We start from the raw sequence: 23,309 nt of genomic DNA, 5'->3' as shown, positions 1-23,309 counted from the left end.
CTTTATTTTTCCTATTTCCTAAATAAATTTATTTTATAAGGCAATGTGTAAAAGCTTCAGAATTCCAAAGGACAGACATCAAAACATCAAACAGGATTTTTAACCAATTTCATTTTAAAAAGAAAGTAATTTTAAAAAGTAAGTTAGACATTACTCTTCTTAATTTTTCAGGCCTATTTTGGTAAATTTTTTCTTTCTTTCAGAACCTCAAAAGTAAAGACTAATCTGTCTTAGGAGAAACAGATGGAGAAAAGCTCATCCATACACAAGCTCCCAGAACACTCTTTTTCCAGGGTGAAATGACATGGTCAATTGCCTCAATAAGCAAGATGATTGACAACAACAACATTCAACTCAAATTTCTTATTTGGGGTATGAGTTTCAGGCCTCCTTATTGCTCCAGTAAAAAAATTTATTTTTGTAAAATCTATGCATAATCTCTTAAATTGTAAAGCAAGACTGAATCATCTTCAGAATGGGCCTGTAACAGCTGGAACATTAAGGAGTCTTTTATTCTGGGCCTGTGACAAACACAAACATCATAATTCCCATGACTCCAGAGTAGCTTCCATCCACATCAAATAAACACGTTTTATTTTTTTTTAAATCTCCAGTTAACTTATGAGCTATTGAAGTAAAAATATACTTGGTGATTTGAAGCTGAAATTTTCCTATATATGCTCCACATTTTACATGTGTCTTTTCTGAAATTTTCAATTTATATAACCATTGCTCTTTTTATTGGAGTATTTTGATAATGACAATTAAGTGTCCTTATGTGGCAAAAGAAGGGTTGTCACCTTGTCAGCAACGTATTTCACAGCTGTATAATTCAAATCAGGCTGCAGTTTACAGGTGGTTACTGCATAACTGCAAATACCCATAGATTCTCTTTTTAAAAAGACTGGTTGTGTCTTTTTTTCCACTAATGACAACAAACAACCTCCTGGGGAGCTTCCCATTGTTTTTTTCTCTCAGTAACTTTGATCTTTGTCCTTTATTTCTTTCTGAGTCATTTATGCAACTGATAGTGACATATTACCTTACCCTTGCACAATCAATAATAAGGTGGTTTAACACTGGCTCTTCATGTACAAATTAACTTTCAGCAAATTTAGCCAGGATGTAAGAGATGGAAAGACCACCTAAAATACAGAATGACCTTGAATTTTTACATTTGATGTTGCAACAGAATAATCCATTACTATAAAGAAGTTGTATTTATATTTCTTTACTAGGTAAAGAAACATATTCTCAGAGTTAATACCCAAGGTGACACAACAGATAATTATCAGGTATTACACCCAAGGTTTCCCATATAGTATGATCTTGCTTTAAAATTATGGTATCGTAAGGCACAATATGGTTCTGTAATATGTTTTTGCATTTTCATTTTGGTAATCTAATTCTTTTGGTTAAAGTCTCTGTAGTACTATTATTTTCCCTAGATATCTCTTTATTTTCTTCTCACTGTTTTGATATGACTGTTTTGTATTAATAAGGAACCTGAGTTCATAAATTGCTTTAAGTTCATAAGGATGTAAAGTTCTTAGTAAATTGCCTAGAAGAAGGGTCTCAGCATGTGAGCAGATGGAGCAAACTTTGAGTGATACGTCCATGGTAGCAAGCACCAGCAATTACAATGAGCAACTACTATCTAAGTTGTACATTATGCTAACATACAGAATATGGCTAAATTTCTCCTGAAAGGAAGGTCCACAAGGAAATTTGTGCGTGTGTTAGAACACTTGACTTAAGATACCTATAAAAGCAGAGCATGTGTGTGTGTGTTTAAATTAACATGCAGACAGAATCTAAACAGCCTTCCCTATGTTTACTGGCAGTAGTAAAGCCACAAAATGCACTAAAATAAAGAATAGGATTTCAGGCAACAATAAGTTGATGTGATGCTATAAACAGTTATTTATGACAAAAGCAATTCAGAAGAATCTTAAATCTCAAGGTGAAGTCTGTATATTAACTTGTATTGCTATGGTTTAAAAAAAAGGTATGATATTCCAAGCCTGAATATATGCCATTATATAGTAGTTTAAAGAATTAAAGAACATTTATTGCACTAGAGTTTTTTGTTTGATTTTTCCGATGTTTTGTCAAAGATGCCTCTTAAGTTGACATATCCTGTAAGTAGGAAATACCTTGCTTTTTTTTTCCTTAATTATCTACATGGAAGTTTTCGAGGCTGGTCTAAAAAAGTTAGTGTCACTTTTAAAGCATGTACATTAAACTCATTTCTATTATTAAGATTTCAACTTTTATTTTAAGTTACAGTAAACTTTTTTTTTCCAGGTTTAATTAATTAATTAATTAATTAATTTTATTCTTATGTTAATCCCCATACATTACATCATTAGTTTTAGATGTAGTGTTCCATGATTCATTGTTTGTGCATAACACCCAGTGCTCCATGCAGAATACCCACCTCCATACCCACCACCAGGCTAACCCATCCTCCCACTCCCCTCCCCTCTAGAACCCTCAGTTTGTTTTTCAGAGTCCATCGTCTCTCATGGTTCGTCTACCCCTCCGATTTCCCCCGCTTCATTCTTCCCCTCCTGTTACCTTCTTCTTCTTCTTTTTTTTCTTAACATATATTGCATTATTTGTTTCAGGGGTACAGGTCTGTGATTCAACAGTCTTACACAATTCACAGTGCTCACCATAGCACATACCCTCCCCAATGTCTCTCACCCAGCCACCCCATCCCTCTCACCCCACTCCCCACTCCAGCAACCCTCAGTTTGTTTCCTGCGATTAAGAATTCCTCATATCAGTGAGATCATATGATACATGTCTTTCTCTGTTTGACTTATTTCGCTCAACATAATACCCTCCAGTTCCATCCACGTCGTTGCAAATGGCAAGATCTCATTCCTTTTGATGGCTGCATAATATTCCATTGTATATATATACCACCTCTTCTTTATCCATTCATCTGTCGATGGATCTCTTGGCTCTTTCCACAGTTTGGCTATTGTGGACATTGCTGCTATAAACATCGGGGTGCACGTACCCCTTCGGATCCCTACTTTTGTATCTTTGGGGTAAATACCCAGTAGTGCAATTGCTGGGTGGTAGGGAAGCTCTATTTTCAACTTTTTGAGGAACCTCCATACTGTTTTCCAGAGTGGCTGCACCAGCTTGCATTCCCACCAACAGTGTAGGAGGGTTCCCCTTTCTCCGCATCCTCGCCAACATCTGTCATTTCCTGACTTGTTAATTTTAGCCATTCTGACGGGTGTGAGGTGGTATCTCATTGAGGTTTTGATTTGAATTTCCCTGATGCCGAGTGATGTTGAGCACTTTTTCATGTGTCTGTTGGCCATTTGGATGTCTTCTTTGGACTATACTTTCAGGGATCATTTCTATAGTTTGTTACAGTAAACTTTCTAAGTAATGCAAATCATTCATTTGAATTCATTTTCCTGTCACAAAATAGATTAAATGTCTTATCTGAAACTGTGACATAATAGTAGGGGTTGTTCATTTTGGGATTATAAAATAGAATGGATTATGTTAGAGTTGATTCAGGCATGACGTTAAGGATTTTTGTACTAGAAGAACAAGTTGTAGGTAAGCTAATATTGGTCACACTATCTCCTGTAACTTTAGTAGAACTTCATGAAAATCTCAGTAAAGTTTAGAATCAATGTACAAGTAGTGAGGACTACAGATAATTTTTACATAACTTTTCATTTGCTTTCTTAGAAATGTATTTAATGTTTATTTTTGTCTGCAGTAAATTTAATTCTACCACTTGAACTGTTACCATATTTACAGAAATATGATATTCCTGTCTTGTCAGTGGGAGTTTAATACCTTTGTGTTATTATTTTATAACATTTTATGAGTGTTATTACCATTCATTATTAGTAGAGATCAATCTTGCTTTAGATTTACTGAAAATTAGTATTAAAAGCAAATGATTGTATATTTATTTATATTGCCATTATATTTTCAGATACGCATCTATAACAAAAGTAATTTTCTGCTACAAGTAATAAAAACTATATGTATGATAACTGCAAGGTATATTATGCCACTTCCAATGAACCCTATAAATATGTACACGTATAAATGCATTGAATTACTTATACATCAATATTTCAAATATATACATATAATACATATGTATGTATAAATAATGAAGTATTTTTGATGTCCTAGAACATAAAAGTTCTTAGGGAAATCTTTTGGATTTCATAATGCTCTAAAGCCTGAATAAGGAAGCCAAAGTTGATATATTCTTTGTCTCTCAAAACAATACAACTAAATAACTTTTCCATGATTTTGTAATCATTTTAATAGCTACATTTTATTTATAAATACTTCAAATTTTCAAGACTTTGGACCTTGTATATCTGACCTTCCCAAAAGCAAGTCCTGCTACTGCCTTTCTTAGTCACTACTCATGTGGTCTTTGCTTTAGAAATTTAGAAATGAGTATGTAATGGTTTGAAGAGTGAAATATGATGACTAGTTATTTAATAGGGAATTTAACTTCTTTAAGTTAAATTAAAAGTACCAAAAGTTGAAGATCAGCTATATGTTAAAATATACAATAAAGTTAATTCATAGGTATCACTGACTCCATGAAAATAGAATATTTAAGACATTATTTTAAATCCAGCTAAACTCACTAACTGGAAACACTACATAGAGCTGAATTGTTCAGACAACTTAGGTCATCAACTTTATTGGACTTATTAAAATAGTCAATCAAAGGTTCAATTTAAACATTTTCATATGAAATGAGACTCTTTTCAACAAACTCATCCACTCTTTTTTTTATATCTTTATGTTTGTGGTAGAACAAAGGGAGAAGAGATATGTAAAGAAAAACAATATAGTTGGTTCTGAATTGCAATTGTAACGAAAGTTACAAAACTGTAAAAATGTATTAGAAATTATAAAATTGAACATTTTCAGTGGGTCAGTTTTATACTATATAAATTATACCTCAATAAAACTGTGAAAAGTGATCTAGGGGGAAAAAAAAAAGTAAAACAATATCCATCCTGACAGGCAAGAATATGTTAATGTTGGACTAACCAATGGAAAATAGTTACTGAGCAAAAGCTTTAAATTCTTTGAAATTTGGAACATTTCATTGGTTCAGTTGGTTAAGCGTCTGCCTTTGGCTCAGGTCATGATCCCAAGATTCTGGGATCTAGCCCCCAGTCAGGCTCTCTGCTCAGTGGGGAACCTGCTTTTCCCTCTCCCTCTGTCATTCACCCTGCTCCTGCTCTCTCTCTGTCAAATAAATAAATAAAATATTTTTAAAAATAATAAAAATAAGTAAATGAATTCTTTGAAATTCAAGGACTATAAACTAAGATCTTCTAAAGTTATTTTAATAAAAGCATTTGCATACTAACACTGGATATAATAATTATAAATTATTGTTACCTAATTATTAAAACACTGAGACTTCAGACTTTGAGCAGGTTCTTAACTAGTAATTTACTAAAAATAATATTCTCTCAAATTTTCTTAATTTGTCCTCATATGTCCATGCTACAAAACAACACATTAGGAAAATAGACTGATGTTCAAAAATGTCATACGTAATGACAGTTCAGATAAATGTCTACAAATTCATACACTTAAAACAGAGCTTTTGAGGGCCACCTGAGAAGAAGAGATGGGGAAATAAAAGAGCTCCAATCATTTAGAATATCTTTTGTGACAGACCTGCTATGAATAGTTGTCCTCTACCCTCTGTGTAAAGTTACCTAGAGATAATTCTTTTTGGAAGGAATACTGACTCTAACACTATGTATAGTATGTATGTATTATTTCTGTAATAACATTACTTTCTCTTATTTTTACTCAAATATAATTTCTTAAATGTGAGATAAATGGTGGCATTCATTCATTTTACCAGTTATCTCAAATAATTCTATGGCCTTTTATTTATATCTCAGCCTCTAGTGAGTAACTATAACTGATAACATTAAGACAGTCCCCTTTAACTGTACTGATTAAACTTCCTGAAAACATTTTGGATTTCTTCAAAATCCAGTAGACCCATGGAATGTGTAACACTTTAAAATTGTTGGTCATTGTAGAACGGATGCATATGCACAATTGGGATGAAAGGATGGCCAGCTTCCAATATTAAAATTCTTATTTTCTCAAAATAGTCTAGTGAAAGCAAAGAGCATTCTAACTTCTGAGTCCTGAGGTTTGAGAGTCTGATGAGCATATTTAAATCAAAGTACTCCAAAGTGTGAAATTATAAACTAAAATAAATCTCAAATTAGTGGAATTATGGATATTTGGGGGAGATAAAGGATAGCAATTTTAACAGGATGATAAGAGTCAGCTTATACATTCTTAGATCATCAAATTGCAAAATAAAAATTTCGCCAGGTGGTCTTATTGCCTCTCTTCTCCTTTTATTCTAATGCTATTTTTGTTGTTGTTGTTGTTGTTTATTAGCTTCTCTGACTTTGCCATCTTTTACCCACGCTTCCCCTTTAATGGTAACTTTATGAATTTTAATGCCTCACTTTCCCTTTCACCTTTCCCAAGACCGTCATATCATTCATATATTTCTTTTGGTTTTCCTAGTGAAAAATCATTATATTATTATGCAGTGATATATTTTATGAATTCACTTAAGTACATACTTTCTTTTACTTTTAAATGATGTTTTCGTATTCAAGGTTTGTAAATACTCTTGCCTAAAAGCAAGAAGTAAGACACTAGCTTCCTTCCTAATCATTGCCACAGGTTTATATTAGCTGAATTTACACTGAATCACATCCAAAACAGGATCAGAGAAAAAAAAAAATGCTGTATGACGCCTGGCTGTTGTAATAATAGATTTTAGGCTGAGGAAAATGAAAAAAAGTATTATTTCATTGCTTTAGACAGGATTCTTTATGTCGTAAGCAACTGAATAAATGTAGTCAACCATGTAGTCAACAATGATGTTTCCCTATCATAACATTGTGGGATGTGGTGTTTACCACTGAAATTGCTTCCAGTTGCCAAATTTGATAATTTTGACTCTTTAAATATATTAATTCCTCGGGGGGCCTGGGTGGCTCAGTCTGTTAAGCATGGGACACTTGGTTTCAGCTTAGGTCATGATCTCATGGGTTCTGAGATCCAATTGTGTTGGGCTCCTTGCTCAGTGGGGAGTCTGCTTGATTCTCTCCCTCTGCCCCTCCCCCACTCGTGCTCCTGCTCTCTCTCAAATAAATAAATAAATCTTAAATATATATATGTATATATATTAAAGTCTCTAAACTGTTTTAAAATTCTGAATCTTCATTTAAATATACGCATTCAGAACTTCCTATTTCTGCTTGGACAAAGAGCTTGAAAAACATCATGTCCATCCTTCCATCCAGAGAAAAGCTGAACAAATTGAAAATCAACAACTCTGCTTAGATATGCCAGAGAATGGAGGTTACATGACAAAGTCATACCCCTGCCTATAACTAGAGGTACAAGCAAATACAGAGAATCACAGCTTACCAGGAGCAGAAGATGTAGGAACAGAAATGGAAAGAACATTTAAACGGTGGTAATTGATGAACTATTGGGAGCTTTGTGTGGAGTAATTTGAGTTAAAAACTCCAGGGGACAGCCGTGGGTGTCACTGTAGTCAGATTTACCTCTAGGAGCTCTTCTAGTTTCCCAGCATAAAGATCTAAGAAACTCTCCTCCTGATTCCAGCAAGAGGAGGAGAAAACTGAGTCATGTGGAATATGCCCATGGAAAAATACTCATTTTGGAATATGTCCAGAACTTTTTGTTCTCTGCCTGCCATCAAAGTAAACTTATTTGCCAGAGTTTAACACTAGAAGTAGGGAAATAACCAACGTTAGCCCCGTTTCTCAACAAGAGGTTGGGGGGAAACTGAGATGTATTTGTGAATTTCACAGACCAGAAACACAGGCTTACTTAAAAGCTGAGACCTACTTATAGGATTGTAGAAGGCTTCCCCTTTCCCCATACCTCATCTGCACATAAACAGGATTCCTTAGAATAATAGAGAATTATACCTAAAAGAACTATAAAGCATAGATTTTAAGAAGGGAGATTATAGTAGGTTTAAATTTCTAGATTACGGTATGTTTGAAAGTTATATTTCTCAAATAGGGTAAAACTGCACTATTTAGATTTGTCTAAAATGCATAGTGAAATCAGAGGAGTTTCAAAAGTTAGGAATCTTAAAATGCATTCATCATAAAATTTTAAAAAGAGATCAATATTCTTTTTCTTTTATTTTTTAAAAATTTTATCTATTTTGAATTCAAGTATAATTTTTTTAAAGATTTTATTTATTTATTTGTCAGAGAGAGAGAGAGAGCAAGTAGAAGCGGGGATTGGCAGGCCGAGGGAGAGGGAGAAGCAGGCTCCCCGCTGAGCAAGGAGCCCGATGAGGGGCTCGATCCCAGGACGCTGGGATCATGACCTGAGCCGAAGGCAGACACTTAACCGACTGAGCCACCCAGGCGTCCCTCTAGTATAATTAACATACAATATTGTATTAGTTTCATTGTACAATATAATGATTCAACAAATCTACAGATTATTCAGGGCTCATCACAAGTATACTCTTAATCCCCTTTACCTATTTCACTTATGTCAATATGCTTTATTTTTATTAAAATTTATGGGTTTTAAATTGACATCTCTCTTACTGGAGTTATCCACTGAACTTATCTTGTGAGAATTGTTTTTATGTTTAATAGTTGTATGTGTCTCTAAGTAATATGGTTGAGTTTGCTCTTTTTAAACTGATACTGATACAATCTTATTGCATATAGTATTTTGGGTGTTGTCTCTTTTGCTTCATATTATACTTATAAGATTCATCCCTGTTTTTACATGCACTTACACTTCTTTAATCTTCATCCTTGTTTGGAGTTTCTATGTATATAAAATATTATTTTTCAGTGTTATTCTTAGTGGATGTGATTTTTTTTTCTGACTGAAGCTACTACAATTTGTTATGAACATTCTTATACATGAACCGTGATGTAAAACATTTTCACAAGTAGCAAAATTCATGTAGGTAAATGAAAACTGACTCACTCAGAGATCTTTTAAGTTTAAATCTTGCTTATTGAATACATTTTAAAATTTTAGAACTTGTTTTGTGTGAACTTACCACAGAATCGCTCAAGGGAAAATATGGCTTCTGGGCAAAAAGCTTTGGAGGACAGTTCAGTGATAATCCTACAAAAGAAAAAGTCAGGGTAAACTGATTTAAACCTCTGTACCCTTTTTTACTTCAGCTCTTCCTCTGGGGCAGCTGGATCTAAAATAGCAGTAATTGCTAATTTCCAACCAGTTTGTGGAGCTCTTGGCAAACTCATGTTAAAACTGATTTTTTTTTTTTTCAATATCAGTTTTCTCTAGACATGAAGTACAACAGGGACAGAGCACAGAGCACGAAGGCCAGGAAGTAGAGAATATAGTGGAGAGGAGACATACAATGAATGTGAGAGAGCACATATTTGTGAGAAAATATAGTGTGCTCACAGTTTTGACTGTCAGAGGATGTGTAGAGGGGAACTAAGTAAGCATGATGTGACATGAGTTATTTGAACAAGGTCTAAAGTTGCTAAAGCAGACCGTGCTGGTTATTTCATAGTTTCCTTACTGTTTTCTGATTTTTACCATATCAGACATTTTTAGATTTCTTGCCAGTGAAATATGGTTATGTCCATCACAAACCTATTTTCTTAAAAAGTGAAATAGGCATCCTTGAACCATGTACTTTGTATTGCTCTTTTCTTGCTCCTTTTATTTACATTACCTGTTTTCATACTAACTGGCCATTTTTGATCCAGCAGATATTTTCCTCAAATGGCACAAAAAAGCTCACTGATTTTGCTTGTCCACCCCATTATTTTCCTAATTCTGAATCCTGTAATATCTGTATGGTATATTTACTTCTTATCTGCATTGAAAAATGTTTTTTGTATATTTACATAAGTAAATTTTTTACATTTACATAATGGGGAAATTACTTATGTAATTATCTTTCATATGGTTAGAATTAAGTATGTAGTTGGTTAAGATATTTAGATTTTAGGATATTAGTTTCTATTTTAAATTTACGCCAATTCTAAGGGAAGCAGAATCCTGCAAGCCACTAAATTTAAAATGTGCAATATTTGTGACTGTGAACTAATGCTTTTATAATAAATATTGTTTAAATATGTTTCTATAATTTTAGTTAATAAGAATATTCTCCTTGATAGCTGTACATAATTTTGCATAGCTTCTACAGTTTTTTGTCACTCACTTATAAAAATGGCATGCTTATGAAATGCATACAAAAATAAAATTTGGAAATGCCAGCTGCATAATCAATTGGTAATGACAGAGTAATATTTCAACTACTGTAGTGATGTCCTTTTGACATGCCTAGAAATTAATTTGCTGAACAAAATCATTATAAACCAGACTATCAGTGGCCATTAAAATTAAATATGATTCAAATAATAACAGATTTATTAATTGAACACAATGCACCTAGATGAAAAGTGCTGTATTATCTAATGTAAGATGGAAAAAAAAAATTCACTTGGCTTTGAGCATCTAGAATGTCAATCTCTACTCATAGGATTGCAATAAATTTAAACCAGTAGCAGCAAAACATGCTAAGAATTTATTTATTTGCTAACAATTTAATACATTGAAAACATAAATATAAAGGGCATCTTAATGAGTGTAAAAATCATTTTCAATTTATGGGTAGTCTTTATATTGTGAAATAGATATTATATTCTGCTTTCATCATTCTTTCATTAACTTATTTAATATATATTATTTTATGTAACATTAAAATATCATAAAACATGTCTAAAATATAAATAAAATAGTATAGAAAGTATTTTCAATGTTTCCATTTTCTGTTTACTAATTCTAAAATCCAGGGAGTAGCTGAGTGTAAATAAAATGACAGTTACGGGCGCCTGGGTGGCTCAGTTGTTAAGCGTCTGCCTTCGGCTCAGGTCATGATCCCAGGGTCCTGGGATCGAGTCCCACATCAGGCTCCCGGCTCGGTGGGATGCCTGCTTCTCCCTCTCCCACTCCCCCTGCTTGTGTTCCTGCTCTCGCTGTCTCTCTCTCTGTCAAATAAATAAATAAAATCTTTAAAAAAAATGACAGTTACATATTTCACTAATTCAATATAATGTCAAAAAAGAACTCATTCATCATACAATATTTCTCAGTAAAATATTAGTTGATAGACCAATTTCTAATGTAATAGGTAAATGCTTGCTCATTACTACTAGAGCATATGTGAAATAAAATTAAAGATATACATTTTAATTACCACAATTACAAAAATGCTTTATTTTTCTAAAATTCTTTAAATGCTCTCACATTGCTACATTTCTAGTGTAGTCTTCTGCCATTTTTGCAATTTCCACTGATCAAATTTTCTTGTTTTATTTGCCCAGAAGTTCATGACCTATATGTAATACATATACTAAAAATTATTTTCTCAATTATTTTGATAGAGTAACCTTTCAGAAAATTTATTTTTGAACAAATAGCATCCCCTGGTCACCTGCTAACTAGTGTAGAGTACAGAGCCTCCTTAACCTACTTGATAAACATTTATAATTATCTCAGGGACTTCTGCTGGGCTTCAAATATTATCACTAAAAAACAACAAAAGGAACATGAATATATTTAGATCATGAAAAGCAGTCTTTCATAAAACAGCTTACCTTTTTCATATTGATGAATTGAGTAGAGTTTATGTGAAATGTTTCCCTTGTTCATAAAGAGGAAAACTAATACAATGCATAAGAAAAGTAAATTGAAGTGATTACAAGCCTAGCCTATGGAGCCAGACTGCCTGGGCAGAGCCTGATTCCACCGCTTGGTTGGGAATTTTGTTATGAACTTTATTTTGTCTCAGTCTCTTCACTTATAGAATGGGAATAATTCCCTTCTCAGAGATTATTTTGAGGATTTAATGTACTAGTATATATAAATTATAAAAAACTTGTGCCTGAAATAGAGTAAATACTGCCTACTTATTAACCCTTATCCTCATGAAAGGAGTATCCAAATTTTCTTATAAATCTTTCTTCATTATTGGTCACCATACATGTTCCACTTCATTTGCTAATGTTATTTTACTTGAACTTAATCTGTCTTATATTTATCTCACTTAACCTTACTATATTATATAGATGTTAACAAGTTGATTTAAATCCGAAAATGGAATAATTTGAATTTAAATAAATAAGAAATTTTCCCCTAACACTATAGCACCACTTATTTTCATTAAAAACCTGTGTAGTTTAATAAAAGTACAAAAAAGTCAATCATTTCATTACTGCTTTTCAAAGTTGTGATAACAAAAATACACATAGCATTTTTAATTATAATTATTATTATTATTAAAATTTTAATTTTAATTATAAATTAGTATTGATATAGGATAACATTTTCCCATACTCATTCAGCTCTCAATTATTCATAAAACTGAAGGACAGAAGATGGTAAAAATACATTCTGAAAAGGTAAACAAAATTAACATTAGTATAGGATTATACTCTTTCCATTAATATCACACTAAAATTTATTTTAGTAAATTATATATGCATGCACATGCACTTGTGTGTTTTATGGTATACCCATTGAAGTAACTGCTTTGCTTGTCATGTTTTGTAATCTAAATTAAATTAAATACTTAACCATCTCATTTTAAAGAATCTTTGTGGAAACAATACTTTGTTATGTTTTATCAAAACAAATTTCAAGGACATCATGTAATCCTTAATATGCTTTGACAAATTTTCAATTTGGGATCCATTCATAAATGGGACTTAAAACCAAAATACATTTATAAAACTAATATGTTACCTATATAATACACTACTGTGATATTACGGAATGATTCTAAGATCTAGAGTTTGTCTAGCCATACTAGGCTTGGATTTGATTTTAATTCTTTCACTTCCAATCCGTTTTACTTGGATATTCTGAACCACATTCTTTTTCTACTTAAAGCAGTAATAGCAGTAACTATCTGTAGGAGATTATCTGAGCATTAATTAATATAATCTACCAGAAAAATTTGCAACACAAGGTTTTAAATATATAAGGGTGTCAATTAATAGTAACCATTGCTAACCTAAATGTTTTGCTGTACCAAATGTAACAAAATTCTATACAAAATACCAGATCAGATGCATGTTTTATGCAATGCTATTAATTAGTTTGATATCTCTGTTCTTATAATTACATATATTCAGTCAATACTAGCTGCTATGCTTATTTTTGCAACCACAACCATATTTTTCTATGCTTTTTTATTCGTACTTTCCAAAATACTTATACAATACTTTTTGCTCTTGACAGTGTAACAGTGACCTTGGTTTCTCTTAGAAAATCAAATTCATGAGATAAAATGTGTTCCATCTAGTATCTTGGCTACCTAGCTTTGAAAAGGACAGTAGTCTGACAGCATCCATGCACTGCACTGACATGGTAGAGGTTTTGTGATTCCCAACTGAGCGTTCTTAATCTCAATATAATTATCTCAATCCTACCACATTGCATTTGCATGGTCACAGAAATGAGCTGAGTGGTTAAAAAAAACAGTTATCAGATCAGGAAAACTTCTTACTACAAATAATTTTGTTATATAGAACCATAAAGGGATAATGTCAGGATTATGTGACTATCACTTATTCTTCACTACAGCATTAATTGTATCAAATAGAGGTCATACATTAATTACAGGTTACTCAAGAATTATGGGGGGACACCTGGGTGGCTCAGTTGTTTAAGCGTCTGCCTTCGGCTCGGGTCATGATCCCAGGGTCCTGGGTTGGAGTCCCACGTTGGGCTCCCTGCTCAGCAGGGAGTCTGCTTCTCCCTCTGCCTGCTCTGCCTGCCGCTCCCCCTGCTTGTGTTCTCTCTCTCTGACAAATAAATTTAAAAAAAAAAGAATTATGGGTTATTTGTCAATGACAGATTTAAACAATCTTGACAAATAGTCAAGACACTTGGTTTAGCACATAGAAACTTTAGCAGGACTCTCATTTTCCCCAAATTCAGTATATGCTCCTATATATATCTCTTGAAGCAGGGCTGAGAGTGAACTATTAACCATTTCCTTCAACTTCTGAAGTACTCCTTGAGTGCCAGACATTGTAGTAGGCTCTATGGATACAATGGTGAACAAAACAAATAGAAAATCTGTCTTCATTTAACTTGTAATCTAGTGTGGAAGTGCAACAAATAATATCAGTAAGGTAAGTGGTAAATGGCCTGGAGGTGTATAGAACAAGCTATGGAAAGTGTCTTGAATGAGGAATAGACTTTATTTAGAAGAAGATGAGTAATATAAATGTTCCTAAAATCATGTGTTTATTCTCATAGTAACATTGGAGTTCTGTCCAATCCTCCCTTTTCTTCTTTTCAAATGATCGGTCACATTAATTAAGTTATGGAAAAAAATACCAATGAGTTCTCATGGAAGATTTTAAAATGTGGAATAGAGATAACAAAATCCAAAAATGTAACCAACATTTAGAAAAGGAAAAAATCCCGCGTTTTTGAAATGAGAAATAAAGACAGAGCAAGAAGAAACTAATACCATGATGGCACATGGGTAATTGACCACAACATAGTTTATCAAGCCTTAAAGCCGAAGTTTTAATGTTGAGATGCATTTAGAAAACATATCTTCATGGTTTGCAGAAGAGGAAAATGAAAATAAACCAATCTGCCTGAATATAGGAATGTAAAACATGGTCTCAAAGCTTTTAGCCACATGCCTTAGAAAGCAGAAAAGAATTTATAATCTGACTAGTTTAGAGATTGGAGAAAAATCACTCAAGAGAAATAAACAGCTCTATCATGGGCCATGTACAGAAAAGCAACAACAGCTTAATATAAAAGCTGCTTTCAGACCCATTAGATCTAAATCTAATATTTAAATTTGAATGTATTTCATTTAGCATAATGATGTCAAGGTCCATTTATATTGTCACAAATGGCAAATCATTTTTTAGGCTGAATATATTATATATTATATTCATATATATGTATATATACAATATATATGCATGTATATATGTATACATATACTACATCTTCTTTATATATATATATATGTATTCAGGTATATATCCATACATATACTGTATCTTCTTAATATATTATATTCATATATATTATATATACATGTATGTGTGTATATATGCACATATACTACATCTTCTTTATCCATTCATCTGTTGATGGAAACTTAGGTTGTTTCTACAGTTTGGCTGTTATCAATAATGCTGCAGTGAACATGGCAATGCAGATGTCTCCTCAACTTCCAGTTTTCATTTCATTTGGATATATACCCAGAAGAGAAATTCCGGGGTCATATGATAGTTCTATTTTTAATTTTTTGAGGAATATGCATACTGTTTTCCATAGTAGCTGTACCAGTGGTGAACAAGGGTTTCTCTTTTTCCATATCCTTGTCAGTGCTTGTCATCGCTTGTCTTTTTGATGATAGCCATTCTAACAGGTGTGAGTTGATATGTCATTGTGGTTTTGATTTACATTTCCCTGATGATTAATGATGCTGAGCACTTTTTCATGTACCTGTTAACCATTTGAATATCTTCTTTGGAAGAATCTGATCAGGTTCTTTGCCCACTTTTTAATTGAATTATTCATTTTTCTGTTACTGAGTTGTATAAGTCCCTTATTACTTCTATGTGGAATCTTACAAAAAACAAACTCATAAAAACAGAGAACAGGGGCACCTGGGTGGCTCAGTTGGTTAAGTGTCTGTCTTTGGCTCAGGTAATGATCCCAGCATCCTGGGATCTAGGACGTTGGCTGGCTCCCTCCTAGGCAGGAGTATACTTCTCCCTCTCCCTTTGCCCATCCCCTTCTCTCGTGCTCTCACACACGCTCTCTCTCTAATAATAAAATCTAAGAAAATACCAAAACAACAACAACAACAAAAAACAGGTAACAAATTCGTGGTTGACAGAGGACAGAGTGGGTGGGAGAAATGGGTGAAGGTGGTTAAGGGATACAAATTTCCAGTTGTAAGATGAATGAGTTCTGGGGAGGTAATGCACAGCATGGTGACTATAGTTAACAATACTATTGTATATTTGAAACTGTTGAGAGTAGATTTTAAAAGTTCTCACTCACTGCACACACACACACACACACACACAAAACTATAACTAATTGTAGCTATTCGAGGTGATGGATGTGTTAACTAATCTTGTTCAGTAATTATTTATAATATATACAAACATGAAATCACTACATTGTACATAATAATATTATATGTCAGCTATATCTTAATAAAGCTGGAGAAAATAAATATATATAAATAAATAAATGTAAATCTACACATGGTTCATTTCTTTTGCTGCAAGGTGGGGATTAAGTTGTTTTATTAAAACATTATCTTTTCATGGGATTTCCATATATCTCATTATATTTGGAACATGGTTTAAGATTATTTCTGTACCCTTTTTCCTTTCACAATTTTGAGAGATTGTGCCATTAAATTTTAGCTTATAAAAAAATAAGAAAGTTGCTTATTAACTATATGGCACACATTTCTCAGTGTCTCAATTATTTAACATTTAATATAATGAAACACTTTAGAAATTCCATAGTAGATTTGCCTTCTATAAACTTAACAGCAATACTTAAATGTGTCACCCTGGTTGCTGGTATTCTATGATATCAAATTTTAAGAACCAAGAAAACTGTGTATTAAATATTATTATTTCAGTGGTCCATGCCTCAAGCAATTTAAAGTAATGATAACTTTTCTTTCAAAAGTATAATTTTTCTGAACTTATGATTCTCAGCTTAAATTAGTTTCTGTAAAATTTTTTTTTTTTCTTTCTCCTCTGAAGAACCCACAATACTTCTACTTTCCGTACTAACATTACAACCTACTTCCCCAACCAGGTTATCTTTCCTTTTCTGGTACAGTTTAAAAATCAGAAATCTTCTATTTCCCTGAAAAATAATATAATAATGTCAGAAGGCTAAGGAATAGCCTGATATATTTTCTAACTCCTTGATTTTCTCATTATAATGAGAGTCCATTATTTGCTGGTTGACTACTGTCAGCTTTTAAGTCTCAACCCTTCCTCTTTCTTTCTGTTCCACATCTGAGCAAGCACATAAAAAAGCCTGGGTGCTCCCTCCTATGATTCCAACAGAGAATTCAAGCCATCAAAGACCCTGCCTGTATATGGGAACTCTCAGCCTGGCACTAACACCTAAAGACAATAAAATACCCAAGCCAATCTCATTTTCTTGCTCTTTCACTATTTTACGACCAATTTGGGAGGCATGTCCTGCTCTTCCTAGAATGCCTCATTGTGTAAGTAATAAAACTTTTAATCTCTTCCAGGTGTATGTGTGGCCTCTTCAGTATTGTTATCTGAACCAAATTTGAGGTAGAAGCTCATCCAGTGACCAGAGTGGCTTCAGTGTTAATGTCCCATCCTGCCTCCATTCTCTTTCCTAAATTAGTATCCATCTTGAAAGAGAAGAACAGCCCTGATTTTAAGGGGAAGGAATTTTTAAGGGGAAGGAATTAGAACAGGCAGAAATAAATGAGAGAAAAAGATAAGTCCATGGTATACTAGATTCTGATAAGTAGGCAGGAAGGGGGAATTCTTAGGATCTTGGATATTTATAAATAATATTTTTATAACAAATAAAAATATATCTTGCTTAAAGATAGAATCAGTTACTGGAGGATGCCAAATCAGTAGCAAGGTTTGCAGATGGTTGCTTAAAGGTAGATAGCCAGCACTCAGTCTAGAAAGCAACTACAGTGTGGCTTGGTGATAACCACACTTTAGCTGAAGGAGGAAAAGACAAATCTTCTCAATGGGCACACATAAGAGATGTGTCTTCATGGCACCATAGGAACGAGATAACAAGAATGATAGATTATGGATTTTTATAGGTTTTGGACCATACACAATGGACTGGCAATACTGTCTGGAAAACGGATCTTAAATGACTGGAAGATAAAGGAAATCCTACTATGGGACACTATATTATGGAAAACTTTGTGAACTTCGGGAGGAGGAGTGAATAAAGTTAGGACATACACATACACATCAAAAAACATTCATCCAAATTCTGAAGATGACTGGGGTCAACTAGAAAATGTCCTTATTTGTTCTTTGGCGGTGGCCACTTAGGTACATGGGATGAGTAGCCATCACCATGGAGACATTTACACGATGCAACAACAAGCAGGAAAAACAAAAACAAGAACCAAAACAATAAAAACAAACAAAAAACATACCCCATTATCTCTGTCAGAAGTTTAAATTGTAACTAATATTTTTTTTTCTATAGTCAACAAGAAAATTAGAGAAAAAAGGCAGCCATGGGTGTCTACCAGGATAGTCTGGGCCACCCCATACCTTGTTTGTAGATTACATGGGCCTATTAACCATGTTTCCATGTGTTTATGGGTGGATCTTAACTGAGATAGATAATCATTCTGGTTTTATATATGTATATCCAGCATCCGAAGCAAACATCATTAACACAAATAGAAATCTAGAACAGAAAGCATTTTATGTTGAATCTTCTACTTTTATAACCTATGATCAAGAAACCCATTTATGATGCAGGTATATTGCACCAGTGGGCTAAGAAGCATCATTTACCATGGATTTATATACCTTACCACTGCAAAGTGGTGATATTTGTAGTGCACTGACTGAATATTGGAATGGGCAAACTCCACATACTAAACTGAGGGAGAGGAGTGCTGATAAAAAACTGAAGGGCTATCTTGGTTTGTATGTTTGAATATTCATTCATTCATGTGGTAAATCCTAATACATGTGGTAGTAAAAGGTGACCAGCTTTGGATGAATTGTTGAGATACTGTAAGGAAAGTAGAGCAAAAAGTATGGGTAATGACACCGAAACTTTCATAAATGTATTCCCTAATTTTTTCTTGTATTGTGCCTGATCCTATGGTGACAGAACTTGGATTGCATTTATGATTTAGAGAGAAAAGATCAATTGATACCATGACACCATGACTACATCTCAAAATAATATATTGAATTCTTGAGGGAGTGATAGGATGGGCTATTTCTTTTTCTCAGTTTTATAAACTGAGTTAGAAGTGTCTGCTTCTGTCTCTCTATGCTGACCAGTGAATGATTATAATATAACCTTATATTCATTCAATTATGACTGGCAATGGATGAAGTGGTAGCATTGGGCAGTCTCATACTGCTGTTGGATCAATGGGTAAATCTTCTGACCGAACCTGATGGTCTTGCCCTTATGTGGAAGGTCTGGATTAAAATTATTGACACATGGAAAGGAGAAGTAATTGCAGATGGGAAGAGAGTTAGTAAATTAATAATGCAAAAATGAAAATCTAATATATATTAGTAACTCACGAGAGGTTGAGAGCAAAAGAATAATATTAATCTTAGTTATATATTGCAGGTACCCTTTTATAAAGTAAATGTGACAACTGTGGCCTCCTGAATACAAACAAAAGACTTTGTTCAACAGTATGGTTGGTGGTTAAACCAACATTGGTCAACACTCTAAAATAACCATAGGTTATTTTATTAACTAATTAATTTATTAACTAATTAACATAGGTCTAGGTTTCTTAGAACAAGCTGAAATTGCCTTTTAATAAGAAGAACCATACTTACTTATTAGCCTGTACTGGCCACTTAGAAGATATGTTATTTTGGGAGGAAGGAAAAAAAATGATGAGTACCTTGGACATATAATATATAATACAGCATTAAAATGCATAAGACAAACTCAACAGATATTTAGACAGAAAACTAGGAAACAAATATGGGAAAGATAGCACACATTGATCTAAGAGGGTCTGTTAAGCATGCTTCTCAGAAGCAAGGAAAGGTGTTGTAAGGACAATGACCTGGGAATTTGGCAAAGGAAGCATAATAAACTTGTGGGTGAATAATGATCCCATAGCTTGAGGAAATTCATAAATGTATAATGTAATTTTCACAGGTGCTTTCTAAATGTCAAGGTCCAATATATAAACAAAAATACTAAATGCACCCAATAGTGCTGTTACAAGGAACTGGTGATCTATTAAAATTGACTCAAATTATACCAATAGAAGGAAGGTAAAAATTACTTAAAGATAAGGGTCATTGGGGGCGCCTGGGTGGCTCAGTTGGTTAAGCGACTGCCTTCGGCTCAGGTCATGATCCTGGAGTCCCGGGATCGAGTCCCGCATCGGGCTCCCTGCTCGGCAGGGAGTCTGCTTCTCCCTCTGAACTTCCTCCCTCTCATGCTCTCTGTCTCTCATTCTCTCTCTCTCAAATAAATAAATAAAATCTTAAAAAAAAAAAAAAAGATAAGGGTCATTGGGAATGCTTACTAGTACAATTTTGTAGTGCGATACATTGCTTGGTTGGGAGAATAATGGTTCCCTAATCCTTGGAACCTGTGACTAGGTTACCTTACATGAAAAAAAAAAAAAAGATATTTGGCATATATGAATAGGAGGACAGACTTTGAGATGGTGGCACTATCTTGGATTATCTGGGTGGAACCAATCTAAGTACGTAAGTCTATAAGAGCAGAAAACTATTTCTGGCTAGGTCAGAGTGAGATAAGACTGAAGAAGGAGGAGAAATATAAAGCAAGAGAGGGACACATCCTGTCACTGCTGACTCTCAAGCTGGAAGGAAAGGACAAGGAGCCAAGGAATATGGGTGGCCTCAAGAAATGGGAATGGCCATCAGCTAATAGCCAGCAAAAAACACCCCACGGGATCTCAGTCCTACAACCACAGGGAGCTGAATTCTACCAATAAATCAAAGAGCAAAGAAAAGGACTGTTACATAGAGCTTCCAGGAAGGAATACAGTGCTCCCAACAACTCAGTGTAGCTCAGGGAGATTTGTATCAGACTTTGGAACCACAGAATCTTAAGATAGTAAGTTTATATTGTTTTAAGCTACTAAGTGTATGGTAATTTTTACTCAGAAATGTAAAACAAATACAAGATCTGGCTACATCCACAAGAGATTTACAATTCAGAATTAACTGAGACTTAGACCTTGACGTAAATCAAGAGATAACATTTGTTATATGAACAGGACCACTTTCGTTGAGAAGGTCAAGAAAATATAATTGTAATTTTAGTTTAGCAAGTTTGCAATGACCATAGTCTAACTCACAATATATCTCTATTGGGTATAATGCTTGTATCATTGCTATGATTAATTTGATTGATTTTAACAAAACCTCCAATAATACTGATATCAATGATCAAATGTCCTGGGAGACTGCATTTAAAACCTCACAAGATATTCTTCTGATGGAAGATAATTAGAGGAACTAGATTTTGTTAATAATCAGTTACTTCTTACATTGATTAAATTTATTGATTCACTTCATAAAGTTCAACTTTTGTAGTGGAAGAAGACAAAAGAGTTGTCAGGCTCTGCAGGATTATGAATAAATTTGTGCTGGATTATATGGTAAACTCAAATATTTCTAAAAGCCATACCTAAACCGTATTAAACTATGTGATTAGTATGTTTTTTTAATTATAAATAATGCAAAATATCTAGAAAAGAGAATGATATTGAGTGATTTAGAAATGGAACAAAACTCAGGAAGGTCGTTTTTTTTAAGACAAGGTTAATTTATAGATGAACTGGGACAGGTATTTTATTCAGGAATACTTGGAAGTCTAATACTGATTCCTGGCCGAGCTAAGCTAAGATTACCTAGATAGTAATTTCTTGTGTGTTATTCAAACTTTGAAACTCCCTAGTCCCCATGGCCAGCTTGCTTACATAGTTTAGTGACCTGTAGTTTGATAGCTTACACCTGTGTTAATTGGTTGTACAGGCTGGCATGCTGCATGACCAGTGAAGCATAAAAGGACCCACTGTAAGTCTTCACTAAATTCTTATAAAACCAGATTCTTCTTGGTGATTGCTAATCTATAGGCACAGCACATTTTGTGGGACTTAGAAAGAATTTAATGTGTGAACCTTCACCTGGAAATCTCCTGGGACTCTGGTCTGTGCCTGTGTTTTCTTTCTGCTACTGTCCCATGTCTTTCACCTTTATTAAATCTATACAAAAATATGCTCAGTGGAGTCTTGAAAGTCCTTTCAATTATGCAATCCTGTGAAATCAGTGCAGTTCCAAGGGAAAAAAAATCAGTACATTTAATAAAAGATGTCCAAGACCTTTATGGGGAAAATATAGAAGTTTATAGAAGAATAAATACAACATACATGAATAAAGTAATCCTGTAACATAAATATTTCAATACTACTCAAATTGTTGTGTAGTCACTGCAATTACAATCAAAATCTCAATAGTCAATTCTTAAAGGAATTCAGAAAAGGACCAAGAATTGTTTACTTTCCTTTATCAGCTCAGTAAACCCATCCCTCAGCTGTCATAAGTATGGGACCCTGAAAGCACACAGCTGTGTCCTTTTCCGAAGAATTGCCCTGCCCTATATGGGAGCTTCTCTGTGAGGAAGGTTGCCTTTCTTCAAGGATTAATGCACGATTTTGGCTCCAATAGTTTCCTAACCCATTACCTTTGTTCTTTATTTTTAAATAAATCCTCCCAGAGATCATCAATTATTTGGGCAACTTTTTAATTTTATGTGACTTTGGCTTTTCTGTTCCCTTTTACTAAAATTTTAATAGAACAGTGGAAAATAATTACCCACTGCCAGGTTGATGCCAGTCCAATACAGACAGAAGTCACTTGACTTATCTCCTTCCCAGGCACACATTGTTGCAAAAAATTAGTGATGGACATTCATAACTTATGATCATTTATATGCCAAGTGATGAATCTATTCAAACATACACATATTTATTGGCCCATTTTAGCAAATACATATATACTGAAAAGGGGCATGTTTAAAAATTTAACTAAAATATAGATTTCAGGGGCGCCTGGGTGGCTCAGTCGTTAAGTGTCTGCCTTCAGCTCGGGTCATGATCCCGGGGTCCCGGGATCGAGTCCCACATCGGGCTCCCTGCTCGGCGGGAAGCCTGCTTCTCCCTCTCCCACTCCCCCTGCTTGTGTTCCTGCTCTCGCTGTCTTTCTCTCTGTCAAATAAATAAAATCTTTAAAAAATAAATAAATAAATAAATAAATAATAAAATACAGATTTCAAAGCCCAAAATAGTACAAAGTTATCAAAGATGTGGACTTTTGTATAGGTTGTACAAAAGACACAATGGAATGAGCTAAATAGAGAGATGGCTTCTAAAT

The 23,309-nt window shown here is 33.8% G+C and overlaps 1 pseudogene; it reads left to right on the top strand.

Moving 5' to 3' along the window:
• The first annotated feature begins 3,358 nt into the window (after positions 1 to 3,358).
• Positions 3,359 to 3,434, top strand: LOC118015505 (annotated as a pseudogene).
• Positions 3,435 to 23,309: the final 19,875 nt, after the last annotated feature.

The sequence above is a fragment of the Mirounga leonina genome, unplaced genomic scaffold (genome assembly GCF_011800145.1).
Source record: "Mirounga leonina isolate KUSES-001 unplaced genomic scaffold, KU_Mleo_1.0 Mir_165, whole genome shotgun sequence".
Lineage (NCBI taxonomy): Eukaryota > Metazoa > Chordata > Mammalia > Carnivora > Phocidae > Mirounga > Mirounga leonina.
The sequence above is the reverse complement of the archived record's forward strand: the minus strand, read 5'-3'. Positions and strand labels throughout refer to the sequence as shown.